General features: G+C 49.6%; 1 protein-coding gene and 1 long non-coding RNA gene across 5 annotated transcripts in view; both read left to right on the top strand.

Moving 5' to 3' along the window:
* Positions 1–27,407, top strand: part of LOC144678947 (retinoic acid receptor beta) — a 573,064-nt gene that overhangs the window by 44,002 nt on the left and 501,655 nt on the right. The window lies entirely within an intron of this gene.
* LOC144673371 (uncharacterized) lies at positions 9,023–20,064 on the top strand. The gene is made up of 3 exons (XR_013574300.1): positions 9,023–9,057; positions 9,202–9,344; positions 20,044–20,064. It is a non-coding gene; the product is annotated as an uncharacterized LOC144673371 (long non-coding RNA).

Raw genomic sequence — 27,407 nt, 5'->3', positions numbered from 1 at the left:
ACACCAGATTGACTTATACGCTGTGATCTACGGAAATCAGTTGTTCGCTCTTATTGGATGGTCAGATAGCAATCAGATACAGTATAGAACATCTTTTTAAGAGGAGATAAAACAATAAGGGAAATAAATGTAGCAGCAATTGGACAATTTTCTTATTTTGCAATTAATGATCAGATGAGAACCTAGCTTGGGTTATGTTTGTGTTACACTTTACCTAAGAACTCCTTAGCATTGAGAATCTTATTATCGCCATTCAATTATAAAAAGGCATGTGACCAACATCAGATGAATTTCATGTATTGTGACTGATTTGAGTTATCACAGGCCCCTCAGGAAAAAAGAAAAACTAACTACCAGCCTTCTTAAATCCAGTGCAGATCGTAATCACCACAGCCACTGCTATTGTTTTGTATGGTATATTTGTTCACTAAGGAAATATTTTGTCATCTTACAGAAGTTAAGCTGCAATAGAAATAAATCCCATTGTAAAGCGGAACATACAGCGTGTGGTCTCTACACTTGGGCAGCTCAATTAACTTTTATTACATCATAAACAACTGCTTAAAGTCACTCCAGTGGCATTTTGGTTTGTGTATCGGAGAGATCAATGTAAGGTCGTCTGGTCAGAATTGGCAGGATCATTAGGTCGGGAAGCAGGGACTGTGGCCCACTTGCCAACTCATAAAATGACGCGGGATGACATCGGGCGAAACTCCCGACGTCACCCCACGTCATCTCCATTTTCAGCATCAGCCAAATCAGCTGTGCGCCCGCCGACCTGTCAATGGCCTATTGAGGCCATTTAAAAAGTCATTAACCTCATTAATGGACCTGCCCGTCCAACCTTAGGGTTGGTGGGCAGGCCGGGAGCCCTGGCGGGCTTCAGAGGAAGCATGAAACCTCATCCACAGGCGGGATGAGGTTTCATGAGGGTTTTTAAAAATGTAATAAACGTGTGAGTTAAAGTGATGGACATGTCCCAACTCATGTGACAGTGACACATGAGGGGACATGCCAGGGAAATTATTCAACATTTAACTTCAAAGTTTTAATTCTGAGCTGATCGCCCTGAGGCTGCACTTAGCCTGAGGGAGATCAGTGCACTCTTTCGTGCGCATGCGCAAAAGAGCGCACTTCCGTCTGAGGGAATCCCCCTCAGCGCTTCTTGGTGGACATCACGCTGGGCGCTGATCAGAGGCGCGGCTGCTCCTGCACTCCCCCCCCAACTGGGGGAAAATGCTTCCCCATGAAATCACCATCTGCTAGCAAAGACTGTGTGCCACTTATAGGTGTTATAAGCTAGACAGACATGAACAGATCAAATGTGAGATTTTTGAAAGCGTTCATGTAGATCGACTCTATCCAGGGCTAGAAACATGGACCTTCCTTTGAAGTACAGTGATTCCCCACTTCCCATCTATAGATGACAACTCTGACAAATGCTTAACTCAAACAAGCAAGAACAATGTTGCACTTAAATTCATGGAATGATGGCATTCCTGTCAGCAGTGGAGCTATTTTACAGCTGGTGACAATGTAACACTCACCCCTGCATTCCTACTCTGCTGCAGTGCAGAGAGGTGGCACAGCACAGGGAGAGGGGACAGCACAAGGGGAGGGGACAGGAAGAGGGGACAGCACAGGGAGAGGGGACAGCACAAGGGGAGGGGACAGGAAGAGGGGACAGCACAGGGAAAGGGGACAGCACAAGGAGAGGGGGTCAGCATAGCAGAGAGGGCAAAAAGAGAACAGACAGCTCAGGGCGAAGGGGGCAGCTTTGGGCAGGGAGAGAGTATACGGGGCAGGGAGAGAGTATACGGGGCAGGGAGAGAGTATACGGGGCAGGGAGAGAGTATACGGGGCAGGGAGAGAGTATACGGGGCAGGGAGAGAGGGGACAGGGCAGGGAGAGAGTATACAGGGCAGGGAGAGAGTATACAGGGCAGGGAGAGAGGGGACAGGGCAGGGAGAGAGGGCACAGGGCAGGGAGAGAGGGGACAGGGCAGGGAGAGAGGGGACAGGGCAGGGAGAGAGGGGACAGGGCAGGGAGAGAGGGGACAGGGCAGGGAGAGAGGGGACAGGGCAGGGAGAGAGGGGACAGGGCAGGGAGAGAGGGGACAGGGCAGGGAGAGAGTATACAGGGCAGGGAGAGAGGGGACAGGGCAGGGATAGAGGGGACAGGGCAGGGAGAGAGGGGACAGGGCAGGGAGAGAGGGGACAGGGCAGGGAGAGAGGGGACAGGGCAGGGAGAGAGGGGACAGGACAGGGGGAGAGGGGACAGGGCAGGGAGAGAGGGGACAGGGCAGGGAGAGAGGGGACAGGACAGGAGGAGAGGGGACAGGACAGGGGGAGAGTATACAGGGCAGGGAGAGAGTGTACAGGGCAGGGAGAGAGTGTACGGGGCAGGGAGAGAGGGGACAGGGCAGGGAGAGAGTATACGGGGCAGGGAGAGAGTATACGGGGCAGGGAGAGAGGGGACAGGGCAGGGAGAGAGGGAACAGGGCAGGGAGAGAGGGGACAAGGCAGGAAGAGAGGGGACAGGGCAGGAAGAGAGGGGACAGGGCAGGAAGAGAGGGGACAGGGCAGGGAGAGAGGGGACAGGGCAGGGAGAGAGGAGACAGGGCAGGGAGAGAGGGGACAGGGCAGGGAGAGAGGGGACAGGGCAGGGAGAGAGGGGACAGGGCAGGGAGAGAGGGGACAGGGCAGGGAGAGAGGGGACAGGGCAGGGAGAGAGGGGACAGGGCAGGGAGAGAGGGGACAGGGCAGGGAGAGAGGGGACAGGGCAGGGATAGAGGGGACAGGGCAGGGATAGAGGGGACAGGGCAGGGATAGAGGGGACAGGGCAGGGAGATAGGGGACAGGGCAGGGAGAGAGGGAACAGGGTAGGGAGAGAGGGGACAGGGCAGGGAGAGAGGGGACAGGGCAGGGAGAGAGGGGACAGGGCAGGGAGAGAGTGTACGGGGCAGGGAGAGAGTATACGGGGCAGGGAGAGAGGGGACAGGGCAGGGAGAGAGGGGACAGGGCAGGGAGAGAGGGAACAGGGCAGGGAGAGAGTATACGGGGCAGGAAGAGAGGGGACAGGGCAGGGAGAGAGGGGACAGGGCAGGGAGAGCGTATACAGGGCAGGGAGAGAGTATACAGGGCAGGGAGAGAGGGGACAGGGCAGGGAGAGAGTATACGGGGCAGGGAGAGAGTATACGGGGCAGGGAGAGAGGGGACAGGGCAGGGAGAGAGGGGACAGGGCAGGGAGAGAGGGGACAGGGCAGGGAGAGAGGGGACAGGGCAGGGAGAGTGTATACAGGGCAGGGAGAGAGGGGACAGGGCAGGGAGAGAGGGGACAGAGCAGGGAGAGTGTATACAGGGCAGGGAGAGAGGGGACAGGGCAGGGAGAGAGGGGACAGAGCAGGGAGAGTGTATACAGGGCAGGGAGAGAGGGGACAGGGCAGGGAGAGAGGGGACAGGGCAGGGAGAGAGGGGACAGGGCAGGGAGAGAGGGGACAGGGCAGGGAGAGAGGGGACAGGGCAGGGAGAGCGTATACAGGGCAGGGAGAGCGTATACAGGGCAGGGAGAGAGTATACAGGGCAGGGAGAGAGGGGACAGGGCAAGGAGAGAGTATACGGGGCAGGGAGAGAGTATACGGGGCAGGGAGAGAGTATACGGGGCAGGGAGAGAGGGGACAGGGCAGGGAGAGAGGGGACAGGGCAGGGAGAGAGGGGACAGGGCAGGGAGAGAGGGGACAGGGCAGGGAGAGAGGGGACAGGGCAGGGAGAGAGGGGACAGGGCAGGGAGAGAGGGGACAGGGCAGGGAGAGAGGGGACAGGGCAGGGAGAGAGGGGACAGGGCAGGGAGAGAGGGGACAGGGCAGGGAGAGAGGGGACAGGGCAGGGAGAGAGGGGACAGGGCAGGGAGAGAGGGGACAGGGCAGGGAGAGAGGGGACAGGGCAGGGAGAGAGGGGACAGGGCAGGGAGAATGTATACAGGGCAGGGAGAGAGGGGACAAGGCAGGGAGAGAGGGGACAGGGCAGGGAGAGAGGGGACAGGGCAGGGAGAGAGGGGACAGGGCAGGGAGAGAGTATACAGGGCAGGGGGAGAGGGGACAGGGCAGGGAGAGAGGGGACAGGGCAGGGAGAGAGGGGACAGGGCAGGGAGAGAGGGGACAGGGCAGTGAGAGAGGGGACAGGGCAGGGAGAGAGTATACAGGGCAGGGAGAGAGGGGACAGGGCAGGGAGAGAGGGGACAGGGCAGGGAGAGAGGGGACAGGGCAGGGAGAGAGGGGACAGGGCAGGGAGAGAGGGGACAGGGCAGGGAGAGAGGGGACAGGGCAGGGAGAGAGGGGACAGGGCAGGGAGAGAGTGGGTAGTGCAGGGAGAGAGTAGACAGTGTATGGATAGAATAGACAGTTCAGCGAGAGAGGATACAGTGCATAGAGAGAATGAATAGCGCAGGGAGCGAGGATACAGCACATTGAGAGAGTAGACAGTGCAGGGAGAGAGTAGACAGTGGAGGGTAGAGAGCAGACCGTGCACTGAGAGTGTAGAGTGTGAGTAATGAGTAGACAGTGAAGGGTAGAATGTAGACAGTACAGGGAGAGACTATGGCCGGGATTTTCTGGCCTCGTCGCGGGTGGAACCCACTGTGGGTGAAGTGGCGCTCCAGCCAGAAGTCCATTGACTTGCGGCAGGACCAGAAGATCGCGGAGGTGGGCAGGCACGGAAAATCTCACCCTATATGGTGCATTGAGCAAGGAGACAGTGCACAGAGAAGGTAGACATTGCAGGGTAGAGGGTATACGGTGCAGAGAGGGGCTGGACAGTGCAAGGTAGAGCTTAGTGTTCAGGTAGAGAGTATACAGTACAGGGAGAGATTAGACTGCATTGAGAGAGTAGACAGTGCAGGGAGAAAATAGTCAGTGCACGGAGAGAGTGGACAATGCAGGGTAGAGAATAGAGAGCAGAGGGAGAGAGCAGACAGTTCAGATAGAAAGTAGCCAGTACAGGGAGAGATTAGGCTGTGCATTGAGAGAGTAGACAGAGCAGGGAGAGTACACAATACAGGGAGAGAATAGATAATGCATTGAGAGACAGTGCAGGGAGAGAGTACACAGTGCAGGGAGATAGTAGGCAGTGCAGGGAGAGAGCAGGCAGTGTGGGAAGAGAATAGGCAGTGCAGGGATAGAGTAGAACGTGCAGGGAGAGAATAGGTAGTGCAGGCAGAGAGTAGGCAGTGCAGGGAGAGAGTAGAGAGTGCAGGGACAGATAAACAATACAGGGAGAGAGTAGACAGCATGGATAGAAAGGATACAGTGCATTGAAAGTGCAGACAGTTCAGGTAGAGAGTAGACAGTGCATTGAGACAGTGCAGGAAGAGAGTAATGCAGTGCAAGGAGAGAGTAGACAGTGCAGGGAGAGAGCAGGCAGTGCAGGGAGAGAGCAGACAGTGCAGGGAGAGAGCAGACAGTGCAGGGAGAGAGCAGGCAGTGCAGGGAGAGAGCAGGCAGTGCAGGGAGAGAGCAGGCAGTGCAGGGAGAGAGTAGACAGCGCAGGGAGAGAGCAGACAGTGCAGGGAGAGAGCAGACAGTGCAGGGAGAGAGTAGACAGTGCAGGGAGAGAGCAGGCAGAGCAGGGAGGGAGCAGGCAGAGCAGGGAGGGAGCAGGCAGCGCAGGGAGAGAGCAGACGGTGCAGGGAGAGAGCAGACGGTGCAGGGAGCGAGTAGACGGTGCAGATAAAGAGTAGACGGTGCAGATAAAGAGTAGACGGTGCAGATAGAGAGTAGACGGTGCAGATAAAGAGTAGACGGTGCAGATAAAGAGTAGACGGTGCAGATAGAGAGTAGACGGTGCAGATAGAGAGTAGACAGTGCAGATAGAGAGCAGACGGTGCAGGGAGAGAGTAGACGGTGCAGATAAAGAGTAGACGGTGCAGATAAAGAGTAGACGGTGCAGATAGAGAGTAGACGGTGCAGATAGAGAGTAGACGGTGCAGATAAAGAGTAGACGGTGCAGATAAAGAGTAGACGGTGCAGATAGAGAGTAGACGGTGCAGATAGAGAGTAGACGGTGCAGGGAGAGAGTAGACGGTGCAGGGAGAGAGTAGACGGTGCAGGGAGAGAGTAGACGGTGCAGATGGAGAGTAGACGGTGCAGATGGAGAGTAGACGGTGCAGGGAGAGAGTAGACGGTGCAGGGAGAGAGTAGACGATGCAGGTAGAGAGTAGACGGTGCAGGGAGAGAGTAGATGGTGCAGGGAGAGAGTAGACGGTGCAGGGAGAGAGTAGACGGTGCATTGAGAGGCAATGTAGGGAGAGGGTAGGCTGTGCAGGGAGAGAGTAGGCCATGCAGGAAGAGAGTAGGCAGTAGAGGGAGAGAGTATATAGTGCCTTGAAAGCATAGACAGTACAGGGAGAAAGTAGACAATGCCAGGAGAGACTAGACACTGCAAGGAGAGAGTAGACAGTGCAAGGAGAGAGTAGAGTATGTAGGGAGAGAATAGAAAGTGCAGGGAGAGAGTAGAGTGTAGGGTCGAGGGTAGACAGTGCAAGGAGAGGGTAGATAGCACGGGGAGAGAGGATACAGTACATTGAAAGCACAGACATTGCAGGAAGAGAGCAGACAGTGCAGGGAGAGAATAGACAGTGCAAGGAGAGAGTAGGCATTGCAGGGAGAGAGTAGACAGGGCATTGAAAGACAGTGCAGGGAGAGTGCACAGTGCAGGGAGCAAATGGACAATACAGGGAGAGAGTAGGGAGTGTGGTAAGAGAATAGAGAGTGCAGGGTCAAAAGTAAACAGTGCAGGGAGAGAAGTCGGCGCAGGGAGAGAGTAAACAATGCAGAGACAGTAGAGAGAGTAAACAATGCAGAGACAGTGGAGAGAGTAAACAATGCAGAGACAGTAGAGAGAGTAAACAATGCAGAGACAGTAGAGAGAGTAAACAATGCAGAGACAGTGGAGAGAGTAAACAATGCAGAGACAGTAGAGAGAGTAAACAATGCAGAGACAGTAGAGAGAGTAAACAATGCAGAGACAGTAGAGAGAGTAAACAATGCAGAGACAGTAGAGAGAGTAAACAATGCAGAGACAGTGGAGAGAGTAAACAATGCAGAGACAGTGGAGAGAGTAAACAATGCAGAGACAGTGGAGAGAGTAAAAAATGCAGAGACAGTAGAGAGAGTAAACAATGCAGAGACAGTGGAGAGAGTAAACAATGCAGAGACAGTGGAGAGAGTAAACAATGCAGAGACAGTGGAAAGAGTAAACAATGCAGAGACAGTGGAGAGAGTAAACAATGCAGAGACAGTGGAGAGAGTAAACAATGCAGAGACAGTGGAGAGAGTAAACAATGCAGAGACAGTGGAGAGAGTAAACAATGCAGAGACAGTGGAGAGAGTAAACAATGCATGGAGAGTGTTGCATAGGCAGTGCTGTAATTGAGGGTAAAAACAGAAAATGCCGAGAAAACTCAGCATGTCTGACAACAGCAAGGAGTGGGGAGGCAACACGGGGAGAGAGGGCAGAGCATGGGGAGAGATGGGACAGCATGGGGAGAGAGGGCAGAGCATGGGGAGAGAGGGCAGAGCATGGGGAGAGAGGAGACATCACGGGGAGAGAGGAGACAGCACGGGGAGAGAGGAGGCAGCACGGGGAGAGAGGAGACAGCACGGGGAAAGAGGGGACAGCATGGGGAGAGAGGGCAGAGCACGGGGAAAGAGGGGACAGCATGGGGAGAGAGGGCAGAGCACGGGGAGAGAGGAGACAGCATGGGGAGAGAGGGCAGCGCACGGGGAGAGAGGGGACAGCACGGTGAGAGAGGGGACAGCACGGGGAGAGAGGGGACAGCACGGGGAGAGAGGGGACAGCACGGGGAGAGAGGACAGAGCATGGGGAGAGAGGGCAGAGCATGGGGAGAGAGGAGACAGCACGGGGAGAGAGGGGACAGCACGGGGAGAGAGGGGACAGCACGGGGAGAGAGGGGACAGCACGGGGAGAGAGGGGACAGCACGGGGAGAGAGGGGACAGCACGGGGAGAGAGGAGACAGCACGGGGAGAGAGGGGACAGCACGGGGAGAGAGGGGACAGCACGGGGAGAGAGGGCAGAGCACGGGGAAAGAGGGGACAGCATGGGGAGAGAGGGTAGAGCATGGGGAGAGAGGGCAGAGCATGGGGAGAGAGGGCAGAGCATGGGGAGAGAGGAGACAGCACGGGGAGAGAGGAGACAGCGCACGGGGAGAGAGGGGACAGCAAGGGGAGAGAGGGGACAGCACGGGGAGAGAGGGGACAGCACGGGGAGAGAGGGGACAGCACGGGGAGAGAGGGGACAGCACGGAGAGAGAGGGGACAGCACGGGGAGAGAGGGGACAGCACGGGGAGAGAGGGGACAGCATGGGGAGAGAGGGCAGAGCATGGGGAGAGAGGGCAGAGCATGGGGAGAGAGGGCAGAGCATGGGGAGAGAGGAGACAGCATGGGGAGAGAGGGCAGAGCATGGGGAGAGAGGGCAGAGCACGGGGAGAGAGGAGACAGCACGGGGAGAGAGGGCAGAGCATGGGGAGAGAGGGGACAGCACGGGGAGAGAGGAGACAGCACGGGGAGAGAGGGGACAGCACGGGGAGAGAGGGGACAGCACGGGGAGAGGGGGGCAACAAGGGGAGAAAGGGGACAGCACGGAGTGAGAGGGGGCAGTATGGGTAGAGCGGGGACAGCATGGGGTTAGACGGGACAGCACAGGGAGAGAGGGCAGAGCATGGGGAGAGAGGAGACAGGACTAGGAGAGAGAGGGCAACACGGGGAGAGAGAGGAGAGCGCGGGGAGAGAGTGAACAGCAAAGGGTTAGAAGGGGCAGGCTGGGGAGAGAGGGGACAGCACGAGGAGAGAGAGGGGACAGTGCAAGAAGAGAGGGGATGGCCAATGCCTTAACTAAATTTCCTTTCTAATTTCAAAATTGCAGAAAGGAAATAAAAATTCCAGCTGGAGTCTGGTATTATCCCACCTCATTTGCTAATATTAAAATATTCAAAGCTAAACAAGGAAAGCGGGTCTATGTTCTGGTACAACATTGCACCCATTGTAAGTACAGCATTTTGTCTTTTTACTTTTTCTTAACGAAAACTGTGCTAATAAAATGTTTCAAGTGTGTAAAACACTATCTTCCGTGGAGTGGCAGTCACCATCAGATTGCCACTCTGCTCCTGTTTACTTCCCTCACACCAGATCTCGCATTTCTCACCCGGTCTTCCGAACCAGGCCTCGTCAGGAATGTGGAACGTATCTGTTCTGGGATTCCTTCCTTCATAATGCAGGATCATTGGGGGAAGCCTATGTCCCATTTTTACAGCACTAGCTGCCGTATTCCAGTGAGTAGAGATTTCACAAAGGTCCTAAAGCCACTTTGAGACGCTATGGAGAGAAGATAAGTGTGTAAAGTAAGTGGGTGAGGAGCAGGGTGGCAGGTGGATGGGCGAGGGGGTAGGGTGGCAGGTGGATGGGCGAGGGGGTAGGGTGGCAGGTGGATGGGCGAGGGGGTAGGGTGGCAGGTCGGTGGGTGAGGGGGTAAGGTGGCAGGTGGATGGGCGAGGGTGTAGGGTGGCAGGTCAGTGGGTGAGGGGGTAGGGTGGCAGGTGGGTGGGTGAGGGGGTAGGTTGGCAGGTCGGTGGGTGAGGGGGTACGGTGGCAAGTGGGTGGGTGAGGGGGTAGGGTAGAAGATAGGTGGGTGAGGGGGTAGGGTAGAAGGTAGGTGGGTGAGGGGGTAGGGAGGTAGGTGGATGGGTGAGGGGGTAGGGCGGCAGGTGGGTGGGTGAGGGGGTAGGGTGGCAAGTGGGTGGGTGAGGGGGTAGGGTAGAAGATAGGTGGGTGAGGGGGTAGGGTAGAAGGTAGGTGGGTGAGGGGGTAGGGTAGAAGGTAGGTGGGTGAGGGGCTAGGGAGGCAGCTGGGTGGGTGAGGGGGTAGGGAGGTAGGTGGATGGGTGAGGGGGTAGGGTGGCAGGTCGGTGGGTGAGGGGGTAGGGTGGCAGATAGATGGGCGAGGGGGTAAGGTGGCAGGTGGGTGGGTGAGGGGGTAGGGTGGCAGGTCAGTGGGTGAGGGGGTAGGGTGGCAGGTCAGTGGGTGAGGGGGTAAGGAGTTAGGTGGATGGGCGAGGGGGTAGGGTGGCAGGTCGGTGGGTGACAGGGTAGGGTGGCAGGTCGGTGGGTGAGGGGGTAGGGTGGCAGATAGGTGGCGAGGGGGTAAGGTGGCAGGTTGGTGGGTGAGGGGGTAGGGTAGCAGATAGGTAGGTGAGGGGGTAGGGAGGCAGGTGGATGGGTGAGGGGGGTAGGGTGGCAGGTGCACGAGTGAAGGGATAGGGTGGTAGATGGGTGAGGGGGTAGGGTGGGTCGGGTGGCTAGGGGGTAGCCGGGTGGTCTCTCAATGCACTGTCCATTCTCCTGCAGCACTGTATCCTCAATCCCAGATGAAAACAAAATACTGTGGATGCTGGAAATCTTAAATAAAGGCAAAAAATGCTGGAAAAGTCAGCAGGTCTGGCAACATCTGTGGAGAGAGAAACAGAGTTAATGTTTCGAGTCCAATTGGCCCTTCTTCAGCGCTACAGAGAAGTAGAAATGTGATGGAATTTACACTGTTTAAGACGGGGTGGAGCAGGTGGAGCAAAATAGAAGGTATGGGATAGGTGGAAGCTAAGGAAAGATTGACAAAAATATCATGGACACAAGATAAAGGGAGTGTTAATTGTAGTGCTAAAGACTAAAGAAGGTGCTGATAGTGGCATAAAGGTAAGAGCAGGATGTGTTAATAGCAGAACGAGGGTCAGTGCTCTGTGAAAGCAAACATAGAAAGCAAATGGCCCTGTGGGGAGGGGTGTGGGGTGCAGGGGTAGTTATGGGAGCAGTTGGAGAAAAAGGACAAGAAAAATTGAAAAAAAGGAATAATTAATAAATAAATAATAAAAATTAATAAAAAATAAAAATAATAAAAATAGTTGAATTATAAAAGGGGGGTAGTCAGGTGGTTGGGTGGGGAACTTAGTTGGGTGGTCAGGGGGGTAGTTGGGTGGTCCGGGGAGTAGTCGGCTGGTCAGAGGGGAGGTCGGGTGGTTGAGGTGTTAGTCAGGCGTTCGGGGCAGTGGTCAGGTTGTTGGGGGTGTAGTTGGATGGTCAGGGGAGTAGTCAGGCGGTCAAGGGGGTAGTCGGGTAGTTGGGGGATAGTCGGAATGTTGGGGCAGGTAGCCGGGTGGTCAGGTGGGTAATTGGGTGGGTGGGGTGTAGTCGGGTAGTCAGGTGGGTAGTCGGGTAGGTGGGGGGTAGTCGGGTGGTCAGGTGGGTAATTGGGTGGATGGGGTGTAGTCGGGTAGTCAGGTGGGTAGTCGGGTAGCTGGGGGGGTAGTCGGGTGGTCAAGTGGGTAGTCGGGTGGATGGGGGGTAGTCGGGTGGGTGGGGGGTAGTTGGTGGTCAGGTGGGTAGTCGGGTGGGTGGGGCATAGTCGGGTGGTCAGCTGGGTAGTCGGGTGGTCAGGTGGGTAGTCGGGTGGTCAGGTGGGTAGTCGGGTGGTCAGGTGGGTAGTCGGGTGTTCAGGTGGGTAGTCGGGTGGTCAGGTGGGTAGTCAGGAGGGTGGGGTGTAGTCGGGTGGTCAGGTGGGTAGTCGGGTGGTCAGGTGGGTAGTCGGGTGGGTGGGGCATAGTTGGGTGGTCAGGTGGGTAGTCGGGTGGTCAGGTGGGTAGTCGGGTGGTCAGGTGGGTAGTTGGGAGGGTGGGGTGTAGTCGGGTGGTCAGGTGGGTAGTCGGGTGGTCAGGTGGGTAGTCGGATTCTTAGTGGGGTGGTTGGGTGGGTAGTCAGGGAGTCAGAGAGATAGTGGGGGTGGGGGTGGGGGTTGGGGTAGTCGGGTGTCCGGGGAGTAGTCAGGTGGTTGGATGGGTAATTGGGTTTTTGGAAGGATAGTTGCTGGGGGGTTGGGGTGGTGTCGGGAGGGCAGTTGGGTTAGGGTAGTCGCAGGTGTGGTTCAGTGGAGAATCAGGGAGGGGTCAGTGGTATAGTTACCCTGGTTTTAATCCTTCTAATTTTGTCTGAGTAACTATTCTGGTAAGTGAGTCAGAACCATCCAAAGGCCAGAATTTTCCCTGAATTGCATTAAGTGTGGTGGTGGGTGTGAAAAAATATGTTTTTCCTGCCAGCTGCAGGAACCCACTTCCCATCTGATGATGTGGGTTATTCCAGCAAGTAGGGCTTATACTGAGTTTCTAATATATTAAAATTAGTTCCCTGACGTGCGGCAGCTCACCATGGACGTGGAGCAGATGATCGCAATCTGGTTTTACAATGATGTGAAACAGATTTTTGCAATCTCCCACACGCTAGGATGCCTGCCACAAACAGGAGCGGAAAATCCCAGCTAAAATCTCCAACTTTAACTCAGATTTTCAGAGAATTCCAGGCGCAGGGGAATTGCCCATCGGGAGTCCAAACTTTCCGGGCATTTCACACATGGTCAGTGCATCGGGACTTCCAAGGGGACCCCATCGCATCTTGAGGGGTGCCTCCGAGGTACAACCATCTAGAGATCAGGAGTCCTGGTCCAATCAGTTTTTATCCACATAGCTAGCTTCCCAGTCAAGAGCATATTAATGCTTAATTAAAATTCAGTAGCATAGCAGTGACAGGCTGACTTGGAGAAACTTGAGATCTTCTCTCATTGCTTACATTTCTCCACCATAGACATAGATTTTATTTTCTGTCAGTTAACAAAAGATACATTTCGATCAATAAATCTTCAAAATGATTGTAGGCACCAGATACATCGAGTTTTATAGCCTTGTATCAATTGCAGTGTTCGGGCTCAGAATACAAGTGGTTTTAGTCAAATGTCAGTGTGAGACAGCTTCAGAACAATGTCGGGTTACGCAAGTCAGATGTTGGATAAAATTTTAAAATATTGTCCAATTGTTGTACTTCCATTTTGTTTCACTAACTACTGAAACTAAGTAATTAAATAGGGAAACCTTGGCACTCAAAAAAATACTTACAAACTGTCAGCCATATGCTGGTGTTACAGTCAGTGTTACTCTCCTACACTGTTAGACCTGTGTGTGGATTTGTTTTATTAACACCCGTGTTCTTGCTGTTGTACAGTGGACCTCTTTGAATAATAATAGTGGAAGATATTGTGTTCGCTCTGTCAAAATGTATAATGGTAAAATGTTCATTTCACAATTTGATGATCAAAGGGTGCAGTGCTAATTTGGAGAGCAAGTTGACAACATGCAGTCACGTGTGTAATGAGTTTGACACTGTTCCCAGCTGGTTGCTGGTTTGGCAATGCCATTGGTGTTAAACTGTGAACACTGACTTAATAGCACAGGGGCAAGAAGTCCTGTCATCTGTGCTTACACCTATCATAGTCTATGAGCACTTTCAACTGCCTGAATTTGACAGCTGAATGAGAAAGCACCGTGGGGACACCAACACACTGCTGACTTCCAGCTGTGTACAAGAGACACCTGCGTACATGAGATGCTTAGAATGGACTCATTCTCAGGAAACAAAAACTACAGACAAGATAATAAGACACAAAAATGAGTGCAGGACCATCTATACTTTTTGTGATATTTAAATATGTACTCATTAAATTTGACTGGTCACACTTTGCTCTGTTAATTTTAAGGCAGGCATGTATAAAGGAAGTGCTAGCAGACCCATTGTCCATGTCCATTGCTACTCTGAGTAGTCCCACCCTCCCATAATGGGTCATTGAACATATGAAGAAAATGTCAATTTAGCTTGTCTAGCTCTTGCTAAGAAAAAACACACCATGAAAGACTTCATCAGAATTGAATGCAACGAAACATGTTTCAACAAATGAATATTTGACCGCAGGTTAGAGTTGGGGCGACTTTCAAATTATTTGCCAATGTAAGCTAGTAAAATTTAGCATTGCTTGTTTGTTTTGCAATGTGTTCTGAGTGATTTAATTTCTTTTGAACAAGAATGACAGTGAATAGGTTAACTTAGAGGAAGGGAATACTGGTCAGTATAAAAGTCCTGCATTTAGACTGAGGAGCATAAACTTACAGACTTTTTACTCCCAATGGGGAGCCTTGCCCATCAGAAACATATTGAAGAACAAAAGAACCTGGGCTGGATTTTATGGTGGCAGCAGAAGTCTTGCGGCCAGGAACAAAAGTGATGAGGCAAGCTGCTTCGGCTGTCAGTGGGACCCGGTGCTGCATCTTGTCGGCAGCAGCCAAATAAGGGGTGCTACTGAGGCTTCGGTCTCCATTCAGGATGGCCGCCTGCCACCAAGAGCTGCTGGCCAATCGGAGGGCCAGAAACTCAGCAGCACCACTGGTGATCTCTGCAGCGACTGCAGCTGGAGGTTGAGGCACATCGATGGCCATGCACCCTCACAGCCAGGTAAGTGGGGTCTGGGGACAGTGGGTCCTGTCAGGCAGGCCCTAGTGAAGGACCTGAGGGTAGGCGATGGCGCTGTTGTAGTTGCATAGTCATTGCTGCAGGGTGTCCTCCAACTGCTGGCAACATATCAGCAGAGGCCAGAGGATGCCCTTAGTTGGCCACTTAATTAACTGAACTGGGCTCCGGATGAGTGGGCTGTCCACCACCATTCCTGCTGCTGGCTACATAGCACAGCAGCAGGAAGGCTGGTAAAATGCAGTCCTCATATTTATTTTGCATTTTTCACATTGTCAAAACATCCCAAAGCACTACAATAAAAATGAATTAGTTTTGTAGCTTCCACAGACAGCAACGGGATTAATAACCAGTTTGTTTGGTGTTGGCTGTTGCTCTCCAAATAGCGTCATGAGATAGTTTCCTTCTACACAAAGGGAAGAATTTTCTCCCCCGTCATGGGGGAAGTGCAGGAGTGGGTGCGGGCGGGTGCGCCTCCAATCGGCACCCCCAATAGGGGGTATGTGGCCATTTTAAGTGGGCGGGCCAATTAAGGCCCACCCAGCGTGACGACTGCCAGGAAGTGCTGTGCGCTCCCTGTGCGGGTGTGGGAGGGGGGGGATTCCCTCAGTCGGGAGTGCGCTCTTTCGCACATGCGCACGAAAGAGCGCACTGATCTCCCTGAGGCTAAGTGCAGCCTCAGGGAGATCAGCTCAGAATTAAAACTTTGAAGGTAAATGTTTTTAAAAATTCCCTGACATGAGTTGGGACATGTCCATCACTTTAACTCAAACCTTTATTAAATATTTAAAACCCTCATGAAACCTCATCCCGCCCGTGGATGAGGTTTCATGCTTTTTCTAATGCCCGCCAGGGCTCCCGGCCTGCCCGCCAACCCTAAGGTTGGAGTGGCAGCCCTGTCAATAACCTAAGTTGTTTTATTAATGCCCTCAGTAGGCTGTTGAAAGGTCGGCGGGCGCACAGCTGACTCAGCTGCGCCCCCGCCGACCTGAAAATGGAAATGATGCGGGGTCACGTCAGGAGTTCCATCTGACGTCATTCCGCATCCTTTTACGCATCGGTGAGCAGGCTCTGCCCCCGCTCGCCAACCTAAAGATCCTGGACATAGAAACAGATTGGGGCCTCAGTTGAACATCTTAGCTGAAAACCTCACCTGTGACAGTGCAGCATTCTCTCAGTGCCACAATGAATCATCAGCCTAGATTATATTTTCAATTCTGCAGTGAACCCACATACTCTATTTCAGCAGTAGGAGTGATGTCACTGAACCAAGACCGATCCTTTCAAAAGCATACTGCTGCAGATGTTGGGAACCTGAAATAAAACAGAAAATTCTTCAAATACTCAGTAGATCAGGCAGCATCTGTGGAGAGGAAAACAGAGTTAATATTTCACATCTGTGACACAGAGTATTCCAAAACTTATACTTGGAGGGGATTTTGCGGGGTTTGGGAGCAGACAGCTTGCCCCCCGGACGTAAAGTTGGCATGGAGCTGACCTGCTCCATTTCGGCCCACCCCGCAGCTGCGGGCAGGCTTAAGAAGGGCAAGGTGGGACTTCCATCCCCTGGAGCTGCCAGCCAATCAGCCCCCCTGCCACTGCTGCAGCAGTGGCTGCTGCTGGGCCTGCAAGAAGAGGAGTAAGAAGGCCCATGGATCCTCAAAGTCTGAGGTCTTGGGCAGGGAGGGTATTGGATGGTCAGGAAGGGGAGCGGGGCTTTGGGTTTAAGGCTGAGGGATGGTAGGAACAAGGAGGAGTGTTAGATCTTAGGGAGGCCGCCCCTCTAATCCGTAAAGGGCAGCCCCCAAAGATCAAACCCCTCCCCCCTTACTTCCCACCCTTTGAAGAAGGTAGGTGAAAAATTGGGCAGCCTGCTCCCGCCCAACTGCCCACATCAAACTTTTATGGCATGGGCAGCATATTAACAGGGTCAATTGGCTTGATAACAAGGTTAATTGACCCTTTATTACCTATTTAAAATTGGCAGGCAGGTGCCCGCCCACCCATCCCACCATATTATGGGGGTGAGCTGGGGAGTGGGTGGGAAGGTGGCGGGGCAGTCACCCATGGGCACCCACCCTATTTTATGTGCTGGAAACCTGCAGCGGGGTCATGTAAATGCAGCCCTTGGTTAAAGTGAGTGGAAAATCAATACCGGCCATGCGTGCCTGGCAGTTTAAAAGTGAGTTTAATATTTTCCAAATTTTTGGTTATTGATTACCAGTATAAAAACCCACTGCTAACTCAACAGACTAGTCTGCTTATTCACTGATTGTAGACAAGGCTTAAATTATCTCTCTTTTCTGTTCTCCCTCTCTATTCTCTCATTCTTTCTTCCCAACCTTTTGCTCACCATCTTTCTCCCTTCCCCTCTTATCCCATTCTCTCTTTCTGAAAGGTATCATAATTTGTATTCATTCATGCATTCAAAATATGTTGTACCTCTAAATATTAGGAAGCATATTATTGTGAAGCAGATTATTTCATTTGTGACATTTGGTTTCCTGGGATAGGAATAGGCGGAATTTTATGGCAGTGGGATTTTACGTTCCTGGCGAAGTCAATGGAATTTAAAATGCCTCACCTCATTTTACGGACCCATCCCTGCCAGGATGGGGCCATAAGATCCCGGCCCATGGGTCTGCTTATTTGAAATTTGTATTGTGGCTGACTCAAAATCACTTCAATCCTGAATTACATTGTTTTTAACCATTTTTCACCAACTTTGGTGCATAATCTTTCTCCGCAATTGCAGCAGATATAGAAACAAAATAGGACAGTGAGGCCTACCACACCTCACCAACCCAACTAGATTTCCTTCTCCCTGATCCCACTGCTGCTGACATCGTAGTTACCACATCTTCCCTGCCCACCACTTTCAAATAGGAGAGGGAGAGGGAGAAGGACCTGATTCCCCATCAGGTCTTCCTCCTTTTCGCTCATGTTACCACTTCCCCGAGTGTTTTATGTATAGTAAATTGCTTCAGAGTGCAGATGTTGTTGCTACATAGGGAGCCATTTTATGCACAATAATATTCCACAAACAGCAATGAGGTGAATGGTGATATTGGTTGTGGGCAGAGTGTCGGAAAATACAACTCCCAATTGATCTTGTTTGAATCGGGACATACGTTTGTTAACACCCAACTGAAGAACAGGAATAAGCAAACGGAGCCATTGTTTAATATCTGATCCAAAGATTGCCATCTCTGATGATGCAGCCTTCCCTTGAAGCTACACTGGAATGCACAACTTAGTTTCAATTACTCAAGGCTTAGGTAAGAACGCTCCTAAGGCAAGCGGGCACTTGAGACACACTCAAGTATTGTGCACTTTGCAACTGAATTAATAAATATTTTGACATACACACCAGTTAAGTAGCTTCTTGAGAAGTATTAAAGGAACAGTACAGGTGGTTAGGTTTGGTTTCTTTTTCTTTGCTCCCACTGTATTTTTATGAATCACATATTTCAAATGCTACAATTTTCCACCACTGGTCCAATTGGTTATATCTTGTTAAATTCCATAAGAAAAAAGTGATTTTGTTTTCATCATGGGTCATAATCTGATTGAGGAAACCTTTCACCATTACAGAACACACCTGATTTTTATTCCATGATTTTGGGCGGGTTCTATAAAGAGCAAGCGCTTCAATATGGCGCACAAGGAAACATCTCATCCACAATCAGCTGACATTTTAGGACCTTACCACATGCAAATAGAGGTCTTTTAAGTACTCTCAAGAGGTCTCATCCTTGCCTGATTTTACTGCTAATGTATCTTGATGGCGCAAGGAGTGTTTTAAATAAAATTATAAGGATCACTTGACTCAGTGTTAGCTAAAGTTTTGCCTATTAATTTTCTTTCTATCCTTGCAATTTCTTTCACCATGACTACAGTTTGTCTCAAAGTGCTGGCTGGGCCCTATTTCTGAGATGCTGAAATAGTAGTTGGTTCTCAACATTTGGAGAAATGCAGATTAATTTGAGATCTTTTCTTATTCATTCATCAGATGTGAATGTCACTTGCAAGGCAAGCATTTATACTTTCCATCCCCAATTGCCCTAGGGAAGGAGGTGGGGAGCTGCCTTCTGGACTACAGCTGAGTGGCTTTCTAGGCCCTTTCAAAGGGCAATTAAGAGTCAGCCACATGCTGTGGGTCTGGAGGGACATGGAGGCCAGACTGGGTAAGGATAAAAACAAAAAACTACTGCAGATGCTGGAAATCCAAAACAAAAACAGAATTACCTGGAAAAACTCAGCAGGTCTGGCAGCATCGGTGGAGAAGAGAAGAGTCATGGCAGGTTTCCTTACCCAAAGGATGTTAGTGGAGAGAAGGTTTTAACAACAATCCAGTAATTTCATGGTCAACATTTCTGATACTAGTTTTTTTATTCCATATTTATTTAACTAATTGTATTTAAATTTCCTAGCTGCCAGGGTAGGTTTTGAACTCATGTCTCAGGCCTCTGGATTACTAGTCCAACAACATAACCAATAAACTACCCTAACCTAATCTAGTTAAAATAAAAATCTAATGGAGTATAGGATGCAATAAAAACAGAAAATCCCTGAATTTTCACTGGAGCCATCCTGATCTCCCACCAAAACTAGTAGGAGATTGATGGAATATGCAGAGAATCAGTGCGAACAGCCATTTTTGGCTGGTTATGGTATTTCTCTGGGCAGGGTTTTTACCTTGTCGGGCGGGCGCAGTGGACAGCCCGGGAGCGGCCGCGAAACCGACCATCGCTCGTGATCAGGCCCCGACCGCACTTTCACGTTGGCTGGCCAATCAACGGCCGCCCAGCGTGAATCACATGCTTCAACCCTCAGCGTTGCCTGGGTGATGGGGAGGGGGGTTGGGGGTGGTGGGGGGGGTGCGAGCACAGAAGTCAGCATGTGCAGTGGGTGCGCTCAGTGAAAGCTTCCGAAAGGCTCAGAGCTGCTTCCATCATATGAGCAGGGACACGTTAAAAATTAGTTTTAAAAAGTTTTTATTAATCACTGGTGGAAACCTCATCCCGCCTGTGGATGAGGTTTCACACAAAACGCAAAGGCTGTTTGGCCAAATCACCCACCCACCAACCAAATGGTTGGATGGGCAGCAAAAAATTCCATTTAATTAATCGATTAAGGACCTTAATAGGCGTCTTAATTGTCGGCGGATGGGCTGCCACCTCTCGCGCGCACCCAGCGAGCGATATATCGCGAGTGCACGATGACATCCGGACGCTCACCAGACGTCATCGCGCACTATTTTTCTCTCATTCGGGTCAGGCACGTGCCCGCCCAACGAGGGGAAAATTCTGTTCTCTAAGTGTAATGGTTATTTCTAGCTGAAATTATGACAGGAGATTGGGAGGAACACTGTGAAATTTCAGGACCAAAATACTGAAAAAAAAACACAGGCGGCCTATTGGGAAATTAAAAGAGAAAGAGTGAAAAAGTAGATTAATGTTTTGGGTCAAGGCCCTTCAAAGGATTGTGTTTAGAAATTAAGTTGTTAATAATTTAATATATGAATGACATCTAAAGATGAGATAACTCTGTACTCCTAGTCAAGTAATAATTCTTTATGCTGTGCTTTGGCTAGAATAATTTTGACAAGATCCTAAGAACAAACTGTCATGTTTTTCAGGATTACCCAATACATAAAACCAGGGGGAGAATCTTCTCCCCATCGGGCGGGCTGGGCGGGAACGGGCGCGGGCAGACATGCAGCCAATCACCGCCCACGATCGGCTGCGTGCCGCCATTTTACGTGGGCAGGCCAATGAAGGCCCGCCCAGCCTGACGCACACGCGGAAGGAGGGAGATTCGGGGCCTGCACTCTTTCACACATGCATGGAGCTGCCTCAAGGAGATTAAGAACATGTTGAGAATTTCTAATAAAGAAAGTTGAAAATTATTTACACATGTCCCCTCATGTAACAGTGTCACATGAGCTGGGACATGTTTATGAATTGAGCGAAATGTATGTATTTATTTATTTATTTAATAAAACCTTCAGGAAACCTCATTCCGCCCGTGGATAAGGTTTCCTGAAAAACGTGAAGGCTGCTTGGGCTCTTCGCCTGCCCACCAACCTTAAGATTGGACGGGCAACATTGATAATTACTTTAATTGGTTTTTAAATGGCCTTAACAGGCTTTGACTGTTCGGCGGGCACGTAGCCGCCTCCAGCATGCACCCGCCGAATGAAAGATCTGAATGACGCGTGGTAACATCGGGACGCACGCCCAATGTCACCACACGTCGGCATACCGGGCCCGCCCCCGCATGCTGACATGAAAATTCTGGCCCATGGCTGATCTGAATATAACCTCAACCCCACATCCTGCCTACCCCCAATAACCTTTCACACTCTTTTTAATCAAGAATCTATCTGGCTCTGCCTTAAAAATATTCAAAGATACTGCTTCCACTGCCTTTTGAGGAAGAGAGTTCCAAAGTCACAAAACCCTCTGAGAGAAAACATTTCTTCTAATCTGTGTCTTAAATGAGCAGCCCTTATTTTTAAACAGTGACCCCTAGTTCTAGATTCTCCCACAAGAGGAAACAACCTCTCCACATCCACCCTGTCAAGACCCCTCAGGATCTTAAAGGTTTCAATTAAGTCGCCTCTTACTCTTCTAAATTCCAGTGGATACAAGCCTGACCTGTCCAGCCTTTCTTCATAGTACAACCCATCCATTCCTGGTATTAGTCTAGTAAACCTTCTCTGAACTGTTTCTAACGCATTTACATCTTTCTTTAAATAAGTACAACCGTACTGTACGCAATACCCCAGATTTGGTCTCACCAGCTGAAACTGAAGCATAACCTCCCTACTTTTGTAATCAATTCCCCTCACAATAAATGATAACATTCTATTAACTTTCCTAATCACCTGCTGGACCTGCATACTAACCTTTGTGATTCATGCAATAGGACGCCCAGATCCCTCTGAATTTCAGAGCTCTGCAATCTCTCACCATTTAGATAATAAGCTTCTTTTTTATTCTTCCTGCCAAAGTGAACAATTTCACATTTGCCCACATTATACTCCATTTGCCAGGTCTTTTCCCACTCACTTAACCTATGTGTGTCACTTTGTAGCCTTCATACATCCTCTTCACAATTTACTTTCCTACCTATCTTTGTGTTGTCAGCAAATTGAGCAACCATTTCTTCGGTCCCTTCATCCAAGTCATTTATATAAATTGTAAAAAGTTGAGGCCCCAGCACTGATCCTTGTGGCACACCACTTGTAACATCCTGCCAACCATAAAAAAGACCCATTTATGCCAACTCTCTGCTTCGTGTTAGCTAACCAATCTTCTACCCATGCCAATATGTTACCCCCTACACCATGAGCTTTTATTTTCTACAATAACCTTTTATGTGGCTCTTATCAAATGCCTTCTGGAAGCACAGTTTTGTCTGCAAAATGTTGTAATGTGATATAAACATGGTTTTCATTGATATAATGGGATAAAAGGATTGGGTATAGAATGATAGATTAACATTGGCGCATTTACATAAATAGATCTATGGTCCAAAGTTATAATGTACCTTGAGTGTTGAATCACATAAACCTGCTGATCTCCCAGAAATGTGAAGATTTGCACCAGCAGATCTGAAACACCAGAAACATCACTGGAACCCAGTAGTCAGCACTCTTACAAACATTTTGGGCGCAATTTTAACCATGGTGCACTGTTCCTGACAGCAGAATAAGGAGTGGGCATCACTTCCGCTCTCTTGCCTTTTTTCTGCTTCCCACGCAGTTACAATTAAAATTTCAAGTGCCGACACCGTGCACGGGAGACACATGTGATGTGGTGATGGAAGCTTTTCAGTGGTGAAACCCACTGTCAGCTGACAATGCTGCAGTTATGGGTGGGCCATAAAAAAGAGCTACCTGGTCAAACAGGGAGGCTCTATATCATGGACACAATTTTCCTGTCCAATTCCATTGCCATTAACATAAGGCTTATTGAGAGCACAATGGTGGGATGTTTTTCAAATTTAAATTTCACTTGTAAATATTTCACATAACATTAGTATCACTTTATTCATGTGTGCATCATCGTTATTTGTTGAGACTAGCGTAGTTAGAGAGCTAACTCTATTGACACACCTCATGGTTGATACGTATTGATAGTTACAGGGGAGTTAGGGACATTTCCTTTATTGTGGAAGAAACATGTTGTGTTTTTTTGTTCACTGTTTATTGAGTGGCCATGTTAGTGTCCAGTGTTGTACTTGCCACTCTGTGGGACATGGTTGAACTTGCAGTTTCAGCTGGCCCTCCCTTCTAGGCATTGTCACTGCGGTATTGTCACAGGATTGGTAATCCAAAGACCCAAGGTAATGCTCTGGGGACCCAGGTTCAAATCCCACCACGGCAGATGGTGGAATTTGAATTCAATAAATATCTGGAATTAAAAGTCTAATGATGACCATGAAACCACTGTCAATTGTCATAAAGACCCATCTGGTTCACTATTATCCTTTAGGGAAGGAAATCTGCTCTCCTAACCTGGTCTGGCCTACATGTGACTCCAGACCCACAGCAATGTGGTTGACTCTTAAAAATGCCCTCTGAACAAGGGAAATTAGGGATGGGCAATAAATGCTGGCCTAGCCAGCGATGCCCACATCCCACAAATGAATTTTAAAAATTGTAAAGGAGATTGCCTGAGATCACTATCAGTGGGGATAGTTGAAATGATGTAGATAAACTCTACAACAGGCTGTAAGGACTCTGCCAAGACACTGAGATGGACCCACATGGGAAAAGTACTGACACCGTCCATTTTTTTTACCTTGACTGGCTGTTCCCACCACCACCCCCCCACCACACCCACAATGCCCTGCCCTCACCTATTCCGCTCCTCCATGTCCCCAAGCCCACTCCATACCCCTGCCCCCAGCACTGACTCACCTTTACTGATCCCGAGGCTCCATCAAAGATGCCATTCTCCTGCTCCCCTCCCTTGTACCGTAGAGCTCAACAAGGTAAACCACTGATCTCAGACACAACTGCACAAAGCCTGCCACCTTTAAATACAAACATACGAAATAGGAGCAAAAGTAGGCCATTCAGCCCCTTGAGTCTGCCCCACCATTCATTAAGATCATTACAGATTTGTTTGTGTATTGAATTCCACATTCCCATCTACCCTTGATAACCTTTGATTCCCTTGTCTAACAAAAATCTATCTACCTTTGCCTTTGCCTTATTCAATGACACTGCTCCCACCTTCTGAGGAATAGTTCTAAGGTCACACAACCCTCTGAGAGAAAAACATTCTCCTCATCTCTGTCCTAAAAGGGCAACCCTTAATTTTAAAACAGTGCCCCCTAGTTCAGGACTCACTCACAGGAGGAAACATCCTTTCCATGTCCACCTTGTAAATACCATTCAGGATCTTGGATACTTCAACCAAGTCAGCCCCCACTCTTCTTAATTCCAGTGGAAACAAGCCCAGACTGTCTAACCTTTCCTCATAAGTCAACCCACTCATTCCAGACATCAATCCAGTAAACCTCCTCGGAACCACCTCCAATGCACTTACATCCTTCCTTAAATAAGGAGACCAAAACTGCACATAATATTCGATATGTGGTCTCACCAATCCCCTGTATAGGTGAAGCGTAACAACCTTACTTTTATGCTCATAATAAAGGATAGCATTCCATTAGCCTTCTTAATTACCTGCTGTTCCTGCATACTAACTTCTTGTGACTCATGCACTAGAACACTTAGATCCCTCTGCAGCTTGGCATTCTGCAACCGTTCTCTGTTTAAGTAATATTCTACATTTTTATTCTTCCTGTCAAAGTGAACAACTTCACATTTTCCCACATTCTACTCCATCTGCCATATTTTGCCCATTCACTCAACCTATCTATATCCAACTACAACCTCTATGTCCTCTTCACAACATACTTTCCTATCTTTGTGTCATCTGCAAATTTAACTACCATGCCTTCACTCCCCTCATCAAAGTCATTGATATAAATTGTAAACAGTTGAGGCCCCAGCACAGACCCCCGCGAGGCTCCACTTCTCACACCCTGCCAATCAGAAATAGACCCATTTATGCACACTCTCTGTTTTCTGCAAGCCAGCCAGCCAGCCAGCTAATCTTCTACCCATGCTGTTAGGAAGTATACACAGATAAAGTAAGTTATGTTTGAATCTTGTATGCCATGGGAATGAGTTTTAGTTTTAAAGTTTAAGTTTGATTTCTATTACTGTGTTTATGTTAAGAAAGGACAAACTGAGTTTTAGTTTCACTTTAAAAATTGTTTGCATTTCTAATGAGTTTTACGACTGTAAGCTAAACAAACAAGAGTAGAAAAAAAAAGTGCTGTAGCCTAGCAACAGAGGTCCAGGGCAGTAGGTCCCTCCCTCAGACACACACACAGGAAGAGAAACAGCAGTTTGATTTTGGAAGCTGCTTGAGTTCAGTTGGTTTTGAAAGTAGCTATCAGAGAGAGACTGGAGCAAATGGGGCAGATGGCCAGACCCAAGCTAAAGAAAAGACCCCAAAATCCAGGGGTTTGAAAACAGGGGAAAGTCCCAAGCAGACCTTCTAGTCACAGGAAGGACAGGAACCTGGAAAAGGTGCTGTTAATGAAGTTAAGAGTGAGGGGGAGAGAGAAAGGCTCCAAGCTGCAGATTTAAAGAGACAAAATTTACAGAAAGCAGATTTAAAGTGGGAACACCTTGCAAGAAGGTCCAAAGAGACAACTGAAGGTCTGTAACTCTTTGCTATGGGCATGTGAAGCAGTAGCACTGTTGACAGCTGAGTCAGTGAGAGAGAGTGTGTGGAGGACAGCTTGAATGCATGTAGTGACCCAGGGAAGAGGAACATCAGAAGGAGAGTTTGAAACCCTGGAGGTGAACCCTTGCAGAAGGCATCTGACAGAAAGCATTGGTTTGGGAGAAGATTCCAAAGCGAGTTCTTGGAGAGTGGAGATTGGAAACCCTCATGTGAAAGATGGAGTTCAGTGAGATTGGTTGGCTCACAGTGTAACAAGTGTCTGGGGAGGAGTTGAGGAGAGATCCATAGCATCTGGTTGAGGTGACGTCTGGTTTCAGAATGTGGTCTGTCTGACCACAGGGTGCCTTTTGGTTTACATGGACTGTGTGTTTACTGTGAACATTAAAGTATGAGATAGCTTTTGTAACTTGTGTTATCCTTACAAACCTGTACATATCTTTAAAGATATCGTTGTGGGTGAATGAGTATAATAATATAGTTCTCATCTTTTCTTGTTAATAAATGTTTTATGCTTTTATTAAAAGTTCATTAGCTGACTCCGTTCAGTAGCCTTCTCCATGTATATAAACAAACAAATAAAAGTTAGGATCTATTAAGCTGGATTCCACCCTGAGATCAGACTTGTCTAGTGGTAACCTCAGCTGGGGGTCATAACAATGCTAATTTTTCTAATTCATTTACAGGATGTGGGATTCGCTGCCTAGGCCAGCACTTATTGCCCATCCCTAATTGTCCATGAGAAGGTGGTGGGGAGCTGCCTTCTTGAACCACTGCAGTCCACATGGTGTAGATAGGCCCAAGGTAAAAACAAAAAACTACTGTGGATGCTGGAAATCCAAAACAAAAACAGAATTACCTGGAAAAACTCAGCAGGTCTGGCAGCATCGGCGGAGAAGAAAAGAGTTGACATTTCGAGTCCTCATGAGGACTCAAAACGTCAACTCTAGATAGCCCCAAGGTGCTGTTAGAGAGGGAATTCCAGGATTTTGACCCAGCGAGAATGAAGGAATAGCAATATATTTTCAAGTCAGGATGGTGAGTGCCTTGGAGGAGAATTTCCAAGTGGTGGTGTTCCCATGTATTTACTGCTCTTGTCCTTCTAGATGGTAGCAGTCGTGGGTTTGGAAGGTGCTGCTGAAGGAGTCTTGTTGAGTTCCTGCAGTACATCTTGTAGATGGTACACACTGCTGCCACTGTGCATCGGTGATAGAGGAAGTGAATGTTTGTGGAAGGGGTGCGAATCAAGCAGGCTGCTTTTTCAGGATGGTGCCAACCTTCTTGAGTGCTGTTGGAGCTGCACTTATCCAGGCAAGTAGAAAGTCTTCCGTCACACTCCTGACTTGTACCTTATAGATGGTGGACAGGCTTTGGGGAGTCAGGAGGTGAGTTACTCACCACAGTATTCCTAGCCTCTGACCTGCTCTTGTAGACACAGTATTTATATGGTTAGTCCAGTTCAGTTTCTGGTCAATGGTAACCTCCAGGATGTTGATAGTGGGGGCTTCAGTAATGGTAATGCCATTGAGCATTAAGGGGCAATAGTTAGATTCCCTTTTTTTTTTAATTCATTCATGGGATCTGGGCTTCGCTGGCTCCGCCAGAATTTATTGTTGATCCCTAGTTGCACTTGAGAAAGTGGTGGTGAGCTGCCTTCTTGAACCGCTGCAGTCCATGTGGTGTAGGTACACCCACAGTGCTGTTAGGAAGGGACTTCCAGGATTTGGACCCAGCGTCAGTGAAGGAACGGCAATATATTTCCAAGTCAGGATGGTGAGTGACTTGGAGGGGAAGTTCTAGGTGGTGGTGTTCCCATATATCTTCTGCCCTTGTTCTTCTAAATGGTAGTGGCAATCCCCAGGATGTTGATAGTGGGGGATTCAGTGATGGTAATGTCATTGAACGTCTTGTTGGAGATAGTCATTGCCTGGCACTTGTGTGGCACAAGTGTTACTTGTCAGCCAAGCCTGGATATTGTCCAGGTCTTGCTGCATTTGGACATTCCGCCTCAGTATCTGAGCAGTCCTGAGTGTTGCTGAACATTGTGCAATCATCAGCGAACATCCTCATTTCTGACCTTACAATGGAAGGAAGGTCATTGATGGAGCACCTGAAGATGGTTAGGCCTAGTTCACTACCCTGAGGAACTTCTGCAGTGATGTCCTGGAACTGAGATGATTCACCTCCAACAACCCCAGCCATCTTCCTTTGTGCTAGGTATGACTCC

The sequence above is a fragment of the Cetorhinus maximus genome, chromosome 3 (genome assembly GCF_964194155.1).
Source record: "Cetorhinus maximus chromosome 3, sCetMax3.hap1.1, whole genome shotgun sequence".
Lineage (NCBI taxonomy): Eukaryota > Metazoa > Chordata > Chondrichthyes > Lamniformes > Cetorhinidae > Cetorhinus > Cetorhinus maximus.
The sequence above is the reverse complement of the archived record's forward strand: the minus strand, read 5'-3'. Positions and strand labels throughout refer to the sequence as shown.